The sequence below is a fragment of the Nothobranchius furzeri genome, chromosome 18 (genome assembly GCF_043380555.1).
Source record: "Nothobranchius furzeri strain GRZ-AD chromosome 18, NfurGRZ-RIMD1, whole genome shotgun sequence".
Taxonomy (NCBI): domain Eukaryota; kingdom Metazoa; phylum Chordata; class Actinopteri; order Cyprinodontiformes; family Nothobranchiidae; genus Nothobranchius; species Nothobranchius furzeri.
In genome coordinates this window covers 16,091,727-16,108,412 of record NC_091758.1, presented here as the reverse complement: position 1 = coordinate 16,108,412, position 16,686 = coordinate 16,091,727, and the positions used below count along the sequence as shown (strand labels likewise).

The 16,686-nt window shown below is 42.1% G+C and overlaps 1 long non-coding RNA gene across 1 annotated transcript; it reads left to right on the top strand.

The window, feature by feature from the left end:
• Window positions 1-2,169: 2,169 nt before the first annotated feature.
• LOC129163687 (uncharacterized) lies at window positions 2,170-14,955 on the top strand. The gene is made up of 5 exons (XR_008563491.2): window positions 2,170-2,487; window positions 11,504-11,568; window positions 11,659-11,685; window positions 11,868-13,781; window positions 13,882-14,955. It is a non-coding gene; the product is annotated as an uncharacterized lncRNA (long non-coding RNA).
• Window positions 14,956-16,686: the final 1,731 nt, after the last annotated feature.

Below are 16,686 nucleotides of genomic sequence, written 5' to 3'. Positions count from 1 at the left end.
CGGCGTTTAAGTCGGACAGATTTCCCTACATGTGTAGCTCGGGGGTGACGATGGCTGAAGATATCCCGTTAGAGTTCATATGTGTTTAATTATTTATTTTAATTCTGGTGCCTGTTAGCAGCTGAAACACATCCTCATGTGCTTGTGGATATCATATATTGTATATGGAGACCTGACTGTAATAATTAAAGGTTATCAGCTGTAGCTTTAGTGTGCTCATAGGAAATGTGACAAAAGTTCACAAAACACATTTCTTTATGGCCTATATATTTGTCATCATCAACATAACATGATTTACAGAATACATGGGACCAACTATCATTTTTCTTCTCCTTGAATACGCTTTATTGACAAAGCACATAATGCAACTACAAAGAAATAGCAAGCACAATGTCAGGGGGTTTCTATGGGAAAACAGAACAGTCTAACAGAGAATCACATGATATTGAACAGGGAACATAAGTTTATGGTTTTGACAGCTTTCAAATTTTGAGATTGTTGTATGGTTTGAATTTTATTTGATTAATTTATTGATATTATTAGCTAAATTTCATATACATAAGTCGAAATTTTCTAATGCAAAACCTTACTTTCAGTGCTTTTTAAACGAAACCAGACAATATATAAAAACCATGTGACCAACTAACATTTCATGTTCTACCACCGGATGTTTGGATCAAAATATGAACCAATCAGATCTTAGATCAGGTGAGAGCCAGGCGTTTCCCGTCATCCCCAAGCCCCCACAATGTGGCTCAAAAATTGAGCTCCTTATAGATAATCCTGTGAAGAAACAAACTCAGACTAGGTTTCTTTTTTCTAAATAAACTGAGGCAAAAAACCGAGTAGTTATTGCAACATTTTTGTCTATTCTGGATTATGGAGACCTTTTGTTTATGAAAACCTCAGCACAGTGTCTTGGTAAGATTGATGTAGTTTATCATGCCTCGCTGAGGTTTAATACTAACTGTAGACCTCTGACCCATCATTGTGAATTGAAATTTCGAATGGGATGGCCTTTGTCCACCAGGAGGTTGGAACATTGGTACACTTTCATTTATAAAGCCATGTCTGGATTACTACTCACCTACATCTGTAACTTAATCTCAAGGAGAAGTGTACCTTCTCACAGTCTGCGTGCAAACGATCAGCTGTTACTTTGTGTTCCGTTTGCTCGCACCGAACTAGGCAAAAGGGCTTTCGTTCACTCTGCTCCTTCTGCATGGAACAGGCTGCAGGAAAACTGTAAATTAGCCGAGTTTATTTCCTGGAATACATTTAAATCCATATTAAGAGCCATTGAGATGGATTCCCTGTGTTGTAATTTTGTACATGTCTGTGGAGCTGAAAAATTAGAAACTATAACCTTTGCTGCCTCTTGGCCAGGACTCTGGAAAATGAGTTTTTAATCTCAGTGAGACCTTACTGGGTAAATACTGCCCCCTATCGCGAGGAAAAATACACACTGCCACTTTAATGTGTAAATGAATGAGCTTTTAAAGTGAAATCAGTCTTGTTTGTTTTGCATCTAAAAGACAAAAAAGCCTTTATTATCTGAGTCTCTGTTCTTAGGTATACTATTAAAGTACATCTGCACGACTGCATTAACAGGAAGAGCAACTTTCAAATGTCCCAGCTAAGACTTACAGTCTAGACTACATTTATCAAGTTAGGCATCAAAACCTTATTTAAAATACTAAACTGCACAAATCCTTCAAACAAATAGCTGATAATAATGAACGTGTGCAAAGGTAAAACTCCCCCTGGTAAATAATAAGCTGGTGGTAAATAATTGGACTAACAGATTTTAAAAGCCGTTCCCCGAGCCGTGCTTTTACCATCCATATGTTCAGTAAGTGACGAGGCGTCATGGTGATCCAAATACCAGATTTCCATCCAAATTAACAGTCGGTGTAATTAAACTCAAGCTAGGCAGGGATGGCTGTCAGGCTGCTGCAGCTCAAACCTATTCCTTATGCTCAGCTATGAAATAATGACTGAAAGGCATTTCTGTCTGAGTCATTAAAGGAAATAATTGCATTCAGTGTGAGTGGATTTGGGCTTCTAAAAGATGAGGATAGAAACAGTTTGCCAGAGGCATTCATGAGGAGGCTCCACCTGGAGTGTTAAAACAGCTGGCGAGCTCTAATGTTGCTGCTTGCTAGAAGACAGCTGGAGTCTCTCTGGCTCTTTGCTCAAAAATAATCCAGATAGATGTCAATATTTGAGCAAAAAATAGGTTTATGCCATCTGTAAAGTAGAGAAAAGTTAAATTTCCTCAACTCACTCATAGATTTGTTGGTTTTGTGTTGAACATGCAATTCTAATGTCCTTTTATTCTATGTGATGGCGTTTATTAGCATCGTTAATGTTTGTTAATGCACTTTTTGTTGTTTGGTGTGTCATTTTTTTCTCTTAGGAAACACTTTTGGACGATTCAGACACTTCCTGGATGTGATTGACCCCAGCACGCTCTTCGAGTCAGAGGTAAATAAACCTGATAATTAAAAGCTGTAAAAGTTGTTTATGAAATGAAGTTAAACGAACAAGTCATCGCTTCTGCATGGGGCTTCATTTGTTATGTGTGTTTACACACATACGATGAGTGGAAGGTAATCCAGGTTGATGGATTGGAAATTGCTCTGACCATTCACATTGCTCTCCACAACCTGCCACATCGTCTGGGCCTGGTAGCTCAGTCTGTCAGACATTCAGGGTTCAATCCCAGCAGCAGTGCCTGCCTTACTCTTTAGAGGCACTAGGTTGTGTCTGATGTCATTGTGGTCATTACATTCAGTGCTTGAAGTGGAAAAAAATAAGTGCTGGTACTCCTCTTTGCAAAATGACTTTCATTGGTGCCATTTAGACTTACAATTTACTAGGCACAGACTAAATGAGTTGCCTGTTTCAACAGTGGAAGAAGCCTTTTGTAAACACATCTCCTTTTTCTTAAAGCAAAATTGTCAATGAGGTCATCTGATGCTGTTCTACTTCTGAGCTGATCTGACGATAGCCAGGCTACTCAGGTGTTCTTCTAGAAATGAGCCTCAGGTTGAGAAGCTTCACTCAGCAACAGCAGCTGTAACAGGTTTTGACCAGAAATACATCATACATGCACATTAAGATATATTTTTGGTCTAAATGAGAAATTACACAATAAAACAATTTAAACATGACTGCAACAACTAATGATATGAGATTTCCTGCTGGAGCTCGGCAGTGACTCTCCACGTGATTATGACACTTCCTTCTGTTACGCCAAGCCGTAATACGCTTTCACAAGTCCGACGTTGCAGCAGTATTACTACCAAGCGTGTCTGCATGAATGTAGCAAAAGTCCCACAAAGGCGTGCCACCACTGGGCATTCATAAAACACATTGTGGCGGCAGTATTTAAAATTAATAATGTTACACCAGCATGGTGTGTCTTCTAAAAAGGGCTATTGTGTGACCTTTGACCCGGCTCTCACCCTGGATTCTCATGTCAGTTCTCTTGTTCGCTCTTCCTTCTTCCATCTCAGGAACATTGCTAAGCTGAGTCCCATTCTGTCCCGCTCTGAACTTGAGACAGTTCTCCACACCTTCATCTCCTCACTCTTAGACTGCTGTAACTCTCTTTTCACGTGTCTGAGCAGAACCTCCCTGAACGTCTACAGGTGGTTCAGAATGCCTGTGCTCGGCTTCTGACCAAGTCCTCCAAACACACCCACATCACCCCGCTTCTCCTCCAGCTTCACTGGCTGCCAGTCAACTTCAGGGTTCATTTCAAGATCCTGGTTCTGGTCTATAGGGCCTTACATGGACAAGCACAATCATATGTTGGTGATCTTCTCAGTCCCTACACCCCCAGCAGGTCCCTGAGGTCCAGTGACCAAAGCCTACTGGTTGTGCAGCACCAGGCTAAAGACCAAAGGTGATAGATCATTTGCTGCTGTGGCCCCCAGACTCTGGAGCTCTCTCCTCCTGAGCCTGAGATCAGTGGACTCAGTGGTCTCCTTTAAAAAGCAGCTGAAGAATCACCTGTTCAGGCTGGCTTTGCATGACCTGGAATCCACTGATTATCTTGATAAACTTTCTTATTAATTTTCTTTTTCCTTTCCTTACATTTTTTGAAAACACATTTTTTTCTCATTTTTATGATTTTTTGAATACATTTTTTTGATCTTGTGAAGCACTTCTTGATTTTTATCTTGAGACGCTATAAAATTTTTTATTTGTTCTTGCCCTTCTTTCATCCAGCTCCATGGTTCCACCTGACTGTTGGTGTATCTGGCCACCGGTTGGCCCAGTGGCGGTTCTACATCGAATTACTCCCCGGGCGAGGCCCCCTTTGATATATATACAAATATACAAAAACAAACAATAACTAAATATTAAGAATATATGAACATAATAGATAATAAATATTCTAAATAGCAAAAATATTTCACACATAACAAACTAAAGATAATCACTACAGCATTGCACTTAGAACAGAAAACACAAACTAAAATTAAAACCTAACCTTGATGCAACGTCATCAATAATGTCATCATATGAAATCTGCTCCCCTAATGAGTGATTGATACTAATCAGAGCCAGGTTAGTGAGCCGCCCCTGAAACATAGGTGACCTCAGGTATGACTTGATCAAGTTTTGAAAAGCTTCTCTCAGCTTGAGCCACAGTGACTGGCAGTCCAAAAGTTGGGGTAGATCTCCAATAGATCTCATGATCCATAATATTTTAGAATTGCCTCTGAAATTGTAATTTAAACTGACATAAAAAACTGTAGACCATCAAAAATGCCAACTTTTACAGAACAAATCAGGTAAAAAATAATCAGTACAGCCATCTGCAATAAATAAACAGGATAGTTAGTGGTGACTGGGGAGTTTTCTTCTGCTTGTAGAATTGTTTTATTTATTATTATGTGAACATGATCAACATGTGTTTGTTGTTGTTCAGGCAGGCCACAGGCTGCAGTGAGCATTTAACAAATCCTAGTTTGAATCAGTAAAAAACGATTCAAGGAATTTTTTCGAACCATTTGAATATTCGTTACAATATTTCAGCCCTATTAGCTCTGTTAGCAATTAGTTGACCGCATTTAACCATTAAAATCCCAGTTAACTGGTTCAAAAAATTGAAAACATGCATCATGAGAGCTACATACCTTTATCTTTCTCCTCTTTTTTCTTTTTTTTCCCCCTGAATGGGGCACCTGGTGGTTTTAGCCTTTTTATGTTCATCTCTTCTGTTTGGCTCCTGACTCGTTTCCTTTAGTCAGGACTAAACAATTTGACGTTGATGGGGGGGTGACCACAAAATCGTTTTGTTTTTCCTTTTTTTATTCGGCCATTTCACACAATTCAGAGAAACCTGAAAGAATGATAGGCCTGTGTTTATGATATTATGAATGAAATATGGAAGAACGTTAAGATGTGATTGACTTTAGCCATGTTAATACAGTTGATTCAGCCCCTGCACGCTCATTTCATTTGGGAAAGACGCAGAGGTGAATTCCCCCGCCGCACCCCTCCCCTTCCTGTTCTTCAGACACACGGTGCACGTGAACGTTCTCAGTCAGCAGGAGCGCCTGCAGCAGCAGGGGGCGCCAACTTGCTGTTTCCAATCCAGACACTGTCATATGACAGATAATAGAAAACCTCGGTGCGGCGCAGATTTCCTTTTTTTTTTTTGCTCCGCGCCTGTGCGCCCCTTTTGTGTCATGAAAAAATGCCGCCCCGGGCAATTGCCCTGTCTGCCCGTGCCTAAAACCGCTACTGGGTTGGCCAGGTGCTGCGTGCCACCAATTTTTGCGGGAAAGCGCATGTTATCGAATAACTCATCTCTTTTTATTCCTTCCTTTTGCCTGAGCTGACCGGAGCTGGCGGTGCTGTTTATGTGGCGCGCTTCACTGCAGTGATCGACTATTGCACATTTAGAGACCGGGACGAGCATGTCTGTGAGGGAGCAGCAGAGGGCAGATGTGGCAGCGGGAGCATGCACCTGGTGAAGCGTATCAATAATCAGATGTCCTCCTCTACATATACAGGTGGCAGATGCAGAGAAGGCATCTTTCCACCTGAACTCTGTTGGACCTGCGGCATCCTGTGACGCAGGGAAACTGTGTGGATCGAGGAGTGTCCGAGCCAAAATAAAGTGTTTAGAGACGATCTGCCGGTGTGATGTGTTTGTGTGGGTGACCCCAACGTAGCTGTGATGGCTACAGCGTCCTAATGCACAAAATTAGACCGCTCTTTGAGCGTGGCATGGGACAGCGGCGTCAGGGACACTGTGGATGGCTTTCAGAAATCTCAAGATTTCCACTAGTAAATGACCAGAAACACTACCGGTACTCACCGTACTCTAGAAAAAAGTCCCTGTACGCTGTCAGGTGTAAATATGAAGTACCAGTACTGCATACCGGTGTGTACCAGTCCATTTAAAGTACTGATTACTATTTGCCTGTGAGATCACAAGGTCCTTGTAACTGTCCCGAGTATTTTGTTGCCTTTAGGTAGTTTCATCCTTTCCGTTATGATCACCTTGCTTCTCTCGGGTATAATTCCACCATATTTGACATTCCCATGTCTTTGCAGTAAATCCTGATGAGCTGGATCAATGGGTCTATGTTTCCATTCTTGGCATACAGCTTTTGTCATGGCAGCACAAGAACAGCTCCTCAGCGCAACAGCAACAGTGTTCTCCGTCCAGTGTTTCTCCATTCTGGTCCTCATGTTGCCCTATCAAACACCAGTGATTCCCTGCTGCCACACACACCCGACTTAAATGAATGAGTGATCAACAGGCATCTGCAGCACTTGATGTCTTTCTAAGGAGGCAATGCAAATATGCAATTCAGGTGTGCTGAAGCAGAGACACGATAAACATGCAGAGCAGGGGTCCTGAGGACTGGAATTGAGAAACACTGGTGTACATTGAACTGGAGGTTCTACAGTACAGACTGACGAACAGGTGATGGATAACCAATCAGAAATCACAATAGTTAACAAGCTACAGAACAAGTCAGTGGTGATAGAGGTAGAGTTCCCACCTGACAAGAGCATAAAGAAGAAGGAACATCTGGATTGGAGCACTCGATTCTCTGACCCCCAAATTGGGAGACACCAACAGATCCTAACCTCAGAGATCTCTGTGGAGACACCAGTTCTGGAGAAGAACCCTGAATTCTGCAGACCTTTGGTAGATTATCAAGTTCAACAATTCATGTGGCAGTAAAGGTCAACTCAAGAGGGTTGTGACGCATTTATAATGTGAACTTGAGTATACGTTTTGTATTCATAGTTTTATAGATATAAAGGCATTTTAGTATTGTGGCAAGCTATCCTTTCAGTGTAAATATACAGTCTGGCCATGAACCATCGAAACCACCCAGTCATGGATTTGAATCTGCAGTTCAGGAACAAACAAACAAATAAATAAATAAACAAACAAATAAATAAATAAATAAATATTATAATCAGCACATCCTCTCAGACCCACATCAATGAAATCAGACAGATAATAAAAGACTGAGGTCACGGTACAGAAAGTATTCAGACCCCCGTCAATTTTCCACTCTTTGTTATATTGCAGCCATTTTCTAAAAACAATTAAATTGATTTTTCCTCATTAATGTATACACAGCTTCCCATATTGACAGAAAAACACAGAACTTTAGAAATTTATGCTGATTTAATGAATGAAAGCAAGACTGAGCTGACAGTTTTGGGGAAAACTGACCTGCTCTGGGAATGCAGCAGTTCTGTTGGTCTTTTAGGTTCTTTAACTGTGCTGTTTAACTGTGCTGTTTCCAGGAATCTGGGGGTGTTTTTGATAATGGTTTTAAATTTGACAAGCAGGTTAGCACAGTGGTCCAGCCAAATTTTCATCATTTGAGGTTAATGTGCAAAGTCAAGTCATACATGCTGTATGAAGGCCTTGAAACAGTGCTTCATGCTTTAATAACCTCCAGACTGGACTACTACGTTGGGTTAGAGGTCTCTCTTGTAAGACGCCTATAACTCGTGCAGAATGCTGCTGCCCCTCTGCTCACAGGTAGAAAGAGACATGACCACATCACCCCATCCTGTCCACCCTGCACTGGCTGCCTATACATTTTAAGGTTTTGATCTTGGTTTTCAAATGTCTTAATGGTCAGGCACCCTCATACTTATCAGAGCTCCTACACAGACATGTTTCCAGGAGAGGTTTGAGGTCTGAAGGCCAGCTGTTTTTAAAAGTTCCCAGGACTCACATGGTGACCCGGGGAGACGGGGCCTTTTCAGCTGTTGCTCCCCGGCTGTGGAACAATCTCTCTTTGATTGTTGGGACGGCAGAAACAATGGAGGATTTTAAGTCTCTTTTAAAGATTTATCTTTTTAGCTCTGTTTATCTTTTATTGTTGGTATCCTTTAAGGTTTGGTTTTACTATGTACAGCACTTTGGTCACTCTATGTGTGTAAAGTGCTTTATAAATAAAGTTTGATTGATTGATTTAAAAAGACAAACTGAAACATCACATGGTCCTAAGTATTCAGAGCCTTTGTTCAGTATTTAGTAGAAACGCCCTTTTGAGCTGATACAGCCATGAGTCTTCTTGGTAAAGATGCAACAAGTTTCTTACGCCTGGATTTGGGGATCCTCCATTCCTCCTTGCAGATCCTCTCCAGCTCTGTCAGGTTGGATGGTGAACGTTGGTGGACAGCCATCTTTAGGTCTCTCCAGAGATGCTCAACTGGGTTTAAGTCAGGGCTCTGGCTGGGCCACCCCTTTGTTATTTCAGCTGTGTGCTTAGGGTCATTGTCATGTTGGAAGGTAAACCTTCAGCCCAGTCTGAGTTCCTGAACACTCTGGAGAAGGTTCTTGTCCCGGATATCCCTGTACTTGGCTGCATTCATCGTTCCCTTGAATGCAACCAATCGTCCTGGCCCTGCAGCTGAAAAACACCCCCACGCCATGATGCTGCCATCACCATGCTTCACTGTGGGACTGTACTGGCCAAGTGATGACTAGTGCCTGGTTTTCTCCACACATACCGCTTAGAATTGAGGCCAAAAAGTTCTATCTTGGTCTCATCAGACCAGAGAATCTTATTTCTCACCATCTCAGGGTCCTTCAGGTGTCTTTTGCAAACTTCACGCAGGCTTTTGTGTGTCTAGCACTGAGGAGAGGCTTCCGACGGGCCACTCTGCCATAAAGCCCTGACTGGTGGAGCGCTGCAGTGATGGCTGACCTTCTACAACTTTCTCCATCTCCTGACTGCATCTCTGGAGCTCAGCCACAGTGATCTTTGAGTTCTTCTTTACCTCTGTCTCTCACCAAGGCTCTTTTCCCCTGGTAGCTCAGTTTGGCCGGATGGCCTGCTCTGGGAAGGGTTCTGTCATCCCAAACATTTAAGGATTATGGAGGCCACTGTGGTCTACCTTAAGTGCAGCAGAGATGTTTTTGTAACCTTGGCCAGATCTGTGCCTTGCCACAATTCTGTCTCTGAGCTCTTCAGGTAGTTCCTTTGACCTCATGATTCTTCTTTGCTCTGACAGGCATTGTGAGCTGTAAGGTCTTATAAAGACAGGTGTGTGTCCAATCAGTATAATCAAACATAGCTGGACTCCAGTGAAGGTGTAGGACCATCTCAATCAGAAGAAATGGAAAGCACCTGAGTTAAATATGAGTGTCAGTGCAAAGGGTCTGAATACTTCAGACCATGTGATTTTTCAGTTTGTCTTTTTTAAATAAATCTGCATAAATTTCTGAAATTCTGTGTTCTTCTGTAAATATGGGGTGCTGTGTGTTCATTAATGAGGAAACAAAATGGTTTTAGCAAATGGCTGCAATATAACAAACAGTGAAACATTGATGGGGGTCTGAATACTTTTCGTATCCACTGTATTTAAATGAAAACGTACACGTTTGTGGTTTTTGTGCACAAACAGATTTGGAACAAATCCATTTTAAATGCAAAACCTGGTATCATGCAAACAAATGTTATAAATTACAGAATTTGTGCAGATATCCCTGTAAAACATTGGTAATTTTAACAAAATGAACACGAATAATATCAGCACATCATATCAGACCCACATCCATTAAATCAGACAGATCATAAAAGACTTGGTGACCCTGAGGTCACAACATGTTAATTCACCTGGAACTTATAACTAAAAACACAGCATTATAGGAATTTTGTACATAGTTGTAATGTAGCGTGTTGGTGTGCAGCAAAGCAGTATGAAGTGTTACTGAATTGTAATCACTCTGTTACAAATCCTTGAACCATCAAGCTCCTCCATATCTGTGTGAACTGGTCCATTACTACAACCCGCCGCGTGCTCTCAGGTCTGAAGATAAGCTCCTCCTAGCTGTTCCCAATGCACGTTTAAAAAGCCGTGGAGAAAGGGCTTTCTCTGTCTGTGCACCGAAGCTGTGGAACGCATTACCACTGCTAGTGAGGCAAGCACCAACAGCTAGCATTTTTAAATCACGCCTGAAAACTCACTACTTCAACCTAGCTTATACCACATAATTATGGACCTCACTTACATCTGCACTGTTTAAAAATGGACTTCACAATTATCGACTTCCATATTATTGAGGTTCTTTTTTTAAATGTTTTTCAAATTTTTATTCACCCTGTGTCTTATTGATTTTTAGCTGTTAGTTTTTGGGAATTTTGTTGTATTTTCCTTTTTATCTTTAATCTGTGTTCGACATGTTTGTATAACGCCGGATTAATTAACTAACATTTTTAGTGTACTGTGCCTTGTTTGGTTGTAATGCCTTGTGAATGCGCTTTATAAATAAAATTGGATTGGATCGGATTAATGAAATAATCTCAACATCTGAAGAAACACTGAACTCTCCATTTCTCAGATGTCAGACCTCGTTTTTTATCCTCTAGTAGTAATTATTTACCACACTTTCTGGGTCTCCTTTGTGATACGTCTTCCTTCCCTAATCATCTGGCTGTTCTACTTGTCATAACATTTCCACGGGTCTCAGATGTGTTTGGTAATTTTGTTGATGCAGCCATCAGTGCTGTGGCGCTCTGGGTAATGACGCTGTTAGCGAGCTCTTTGGTGACATAATAGTAAAAACTCATGGGATGTGGTGTGCTCTGGACACATAGGACATGTGGAAAGTACGCACGCACACACCTAAACACCACGCAGCATGCCTCTAATAACGAGAGGGACAGCCGTGATGCTCACAAACACACACACACACACACACACACACACACACACACACACACACACACACACACACACACCCGTGTGGAATGGACTCTTATTAGAGCAAACTGACCTTGTGTTTTGCTCAGCAGTAGGTGGAGTTCATGTTACAGAAGTCTGTTTATTATCTTTACTACGTGGCTTTGCTGAGGTTTTTATTTGCCTAAACAGTTTAAAACCATCTATCAGTGTCATTCCACTTCACACTCATGTAGTGATTTGTGTTGGTCTCACTAAAACCCTGAACTGGAGTGTTTTGTGGGACGTCATTTGCTTTCTGTTGCAGCAGAAACATCTGCAGGAGAGCTCATTGAGAACATGGAACTGTCTCCAGGAGTCACAGAAGCTCAGGTCAAGACACGCTGATGTGAAGAGACAAATTAGTTATTTTGACGCTGCTTTTAGTTTTAAAACTAACAATTTTCTTAATGATTTTTACAGCTTTGGCAGGCCCAGAAAATAAAACAGGTAAGATTTTAATGTCTGATCATGGTCAGTACCCACAATGCACTGCTGTAGAGAGCAGCCGTTTCACTGTAATAAAAATGAGATTACTTCCAATTATTCCACCTTCATGAGCCAATTCTTGTGAGCTAAACTAGCTCTAATGTTTTGGTGCTCATTATCATCTGACTGTGCTTTTATTGCAGGCCATCATCCTCCCTGACACGGGGGAGAGAATCCTCCTGCCCTTTAGGATGTCAGGTAGAACAGCTCAGTGTGGGAGTCTTGGGGGACGTGGGATCTAGGGGCTTGTTATGTGGTCCAACATGGAGGCGTTGTTCGCCCTGGGAACTGCCAGGGCTCAACGGGACTCTTCAGGTTGTCTCAGGCCTGCAAAAGGTCACACTCAGCTGGGGGCTGATTAAACCCTCTCTCCTGTGGTGACAGTCAGGTTTTACAGGTACGGAGGAGCTTGTATTTAGGTCTCACATTCAAAATATCCGAGGTTAGGAGAGAGGCTGCGGTGATTAATCTGTTGAAACAGCAACAAATATTGTAAGATGTGATTTAAAAAAATCTAATATGTAGTTTTTCCCCCTTTCTTCCATGAACAGACCAATCTGTTCATAAATGAAAAACACGGAAACTCTGAGTTGAATTTGAAATGACTAAATTAATGTTTAAGATAAAGAACAAATACTCAAATAAAACAGTAACATGAAACTGTTAGATAATATAAGAAGGATGATTTAACTGTATGGATAATAATTATAGTAGGCAGGATGATGTCAGGAGCCCCAGCTCACAGCACTCCAGCTCCACTCCCTTAGCCAAGCCATCTGCACCCTACTCTCCTTCACCTGCTCCACGTAATCACCTCATCCTGCTCACCTGCTCCACAGCTTTATTATCACCAGTCAGTTCCCTGCCAAATTATTGAATGCTTTTGTCAGTAAATTCTCCACCACTTTGAACCTCTGCTTTAACCAACAATCCTGATCTTGTTTCTGACCATCGACCTACCCATGTGCACGCTCCCTGACTGGATTCTCGCAGCTTCTGATTTTCTGGACTCCTGACCACTCAGCTGGACTCTGCCTCTGGATTACCCCTCCTGTTCTCGTCACGGATCTCACCTGTTCTGACACCTGCCTGCTCCCTATTCTGGGTATCACAGCCTAGCCCTGACTCCAGTCATAAACTTGTTCAAATTGCCTTACTGTGTGTGTGTTGTCTTCACGGGTCCCCATGTTCTGCTCCTAACAGATGATTAGTATTCAGAACGCGCTTTGATTGGCCACTAGAATATTTCAGCTCTGCCGGCAGCTCACTTTGTGCGCACATGGCGAGTTTCTACTCTCCGTGAGGCGGAAAATATTAGATCGGTTTGATTTGTACCTCAGCGTCTCGTGGGACAGAAAACGCAGTGGAAAATTAGGTGCACACAACGAGGTATCTGCTGAGAAAACGGTCATTCGAGGCAGTTTGCTCTCATGTGCGGCAGGCTTACCATTGACATTGTTTGCTCTCCAATGTTGATGTTTGATCTCTACAAACAACACAAGCCTGGAAAAGCTTCTGCTGTGTGGTGGAGTTGCTAATGCTAACAGTTAGCTTCTACTAGCCAAGATGTTCCCTGGACGCTAAACCAACAACAGCCTTCCCCATTGTGAGTCAAGATGGGTGAGTCCATGAATGTTAAGTGACAGTGTGACGGATCGGTCAGGATTTTTTTTATCAGTTTCACCATCTTCTATCAGAAGCTAATGCAGGAGATAGGTGTAGGAGACTAATTTCATGTTCAGCCTGCTTGAAAAACTCAGTGACCGATTTATAACCAGAAATAATCATTAAAAATGTTTTTCAGTGAACCGCACCTTTGAAAATAGGAACTAGGATGTTGGAAGTATTTTAAATCAGTTGCATAGACAGTCATACAGACTGTCTTTAAACAGGTTTCATCCCATTTGGCACTCCAGCGGTAAGGCTCCGTGTGTAGTAGACACACAAATCCAAAGTTGACAGGTGTCACCATTTTACTTGATGTCATTTTATTTCTGCAGTGGCTGAACCAGAGTCACAATGCCTGTGTGAGCAACTGCAACCGCAACGCCTCTAAGGTACAGCCCCCCCCCCCCCCGCCCCCCCCACCCACCCAGAGTGTCAGAGACCAGAAGTTCTGCTGTTAGCAATCTGATATGGGTTCTGCTTCCTCTACAGGGAATTCATCCAGGGATGTGGGGCGACGGTGGCACAGGAGTTAAGTGCTCACCCCGTAATCGGAAGGTTGCAGGTTCAAGCCCTGCTCAGTCTGTCGCTGTCATTGTGTCCTTGGGCAAGACACTTAGCCCACGTTGCCTGCTGGTGGTGGTCGGAGGGACTGGTGGCGCCAGTGCTCGGCAGCCTCGCCTCTGTCAGTGCGCCCCAGGGCAGCTGTGGCTACATCGTAGCTCATCCCCACCAGTGTGTGAATGGGTGAATGACTGATTGTGTTGTAAAGAGCCTTGGGGGGTTCCAGGACTCTAGAAGGCGCTATATCAAATACAGGCCATTTATCATGTGCAGGAGCGGTGACCAGTGCCGTGTCTATTGCTGTGAGTTCTTTAGGTCAGCTGCTATGAGGCGTGATGTCATCACATAGCGTGTAAGCACGGCCAACAGAACCCACCTGGAAGAGCTGGGTTTCTGCAGACTCCATCTAACACGTGGTTGGATTTCTGTCTGTTTTCCCTATTTGCTCTTTTGATTGTTTTAATTGTAAATATAAACATTTAAAGAAATTTCTTTGTTTGCATGAATAAAATACATTTTTGTTGGTTATTAATGGTTAACATAAACTCTAAAGTCCATTTTTGAGAAAATATATCAACATTTAGTTTTAATCATTTTGATCGCCGATTTCACACATTATTGTAAAAAATACACCTAATTGCAGTGTGTTTAATTGACCCTGCAGGTAAATAGTACATTTGTACATAATTGGACTCAAATCCTATTAATTAATCATTCGGATCAAAAATTACTTAATTTATTTCACTTTCATTTAAAATGAAGACAAACCCACTGAGATTAAGAAAGTCTGAATGCAACACAAGCTCAGCAGACGTCTCCACCTCCTTCATAGATCTTCTTAGACCAGATCCTTTATTTTCTGGTGACTCTGCATCCAGATCCAGTCGTGAGCTGCAGCTCTAAACCTTTTTTACTTGTCGTTTAACTGCCAGTCTAAAGATATGAAGGCAGGAGGTGATTCATTTAAATGCCATTATGACCCTCATAACGCCATTTGAGGTTGTCTCCCGTCTGTGTCATCAAGGACTTAAATGTCCCAAGCGTACAACACATCCTCACACACCCACCTGAGCCGGCCTCCATCATGGACAAAGCTCTCAAACTGAGCCAATTACTGGTCCTGCTGGGCCTCATCCGGCTCATGGCCTCAGGCCTGATGGTGACAGCGAGCACAGAAAAACATGGTAGGGAGTCTGGAGGGAGGAGCGCCAGGCCGAGAAGGGGCAGGAACCGTCCAATTAAACGTCCGTCCTGGTGACAACCTCCAGCTGGGCTGTGGAGAGCTCCAGGCTGAAGTTTCACATTTAACCTGAAAGGATTAAAGACACCTTCACAAGTTATGCCCCACAAACCGGCTTTACATACTTCATAAAACAACATAAAATACTAATATGGTGTTAGTATGTACTTACTTTCTATTTATGGCATGTCTCCATCAATTATTATAAAGTTAATTTAAAATAAAACGTTTTTTGGACGATTGTATATAAATATTTAATTTGTTTATAATTAAATTAAGAATTTTGTTTCTTTAGCCAAAATCCGTGTGTGTTTGTGTGTGTGTGTGTGTGTGTGTGTGTGTGTGTGTGTGTGTGTGTGTGTCATCAGGTTGGTCTGAATGTCTTAATTCAGAGGGCGAGCCGTGTCGGCCCAACCACCGTTTGTCTCCTTTCTGCAGTGGGTGAGTTTAAATCATCGCTGTTGTTAAAATATTACATACATTTCAGATCAGTGTCAGATGTGACCACACTCTCTCTCTTTTGCATGTTTCGGTCCTCTGTGTACAGTATTCAGCTGAGAACATGAACAGTGCCAGGCCTCTCGGATGAAGCAGTCTGATCAAACCCTCCGTTTCTGCTCTAAGAGCACAATTATCTGTGGGAAAGCAAAGAAGCGAGCCTTTGATTGTTTCATCCCACTCCTCACAGTCTGTTTTCATCTCTGCGGGGTCAGAGTCGTGCTGAGAGCTTTGTCAGATGTGTGTGGAGCCACCAAAGCTGATTTTCATGCCACCTCCCCGCATCACAATCACACCCAGGGGTATTGACCCGTGTCCCATAATGCTCCGAGCTGCTGGCTCATAATTAAATTGTTTGCTTGCCCCCCTTCCTTACCATAGCAGCTCTTCTAATTAAATCAACAGGTTTCTGCAGCCCGCTCTTTGCCTGGTAATTGGCTGCTCGGTGGAACTCTGCTGCTGCAAACAAATGGGATAATTACTCCTAAAGTGGCGTCTATGTCAGGGCCTCATTTACCTGATTTCAGTTTGGGCATTGTTGTTGCTGCCGTTGTTTTGGAGGCCCATGAAAAAAGTAATTAAAAAGGCTAATTGAAGCGAAGGAAAGCAAAGTGCTGTTTGAATTTTCACCCACTTGATTTTGTGTGGTTACTTAAAGCTAGATTTATTTTGTAAAAACCTAATCAAGCAGCAGCAGCAGCCCGCCACTCAATCAAACTATAAAGGAGGTAAATAGCAAATATTTGGGCATATAATCATTTACTTTTCTTTAGCAAATGTTTATTTGTGATATTTAGGACTTAATTATGTAAAATGTTATTGGTTGCATTTCCCAGGGTGTACCGGTTGTTATCAGATACAATTAAAATGCTGGTTAATGTAATTATTTTAAATAATTACAAATTACAACCAGAAATGTCAGCATTAAGCTGCCCAGATCTTACAATTATCATTTCAATTTTCTAATTACTGAGCTGTTCTTATTAATGTAATTA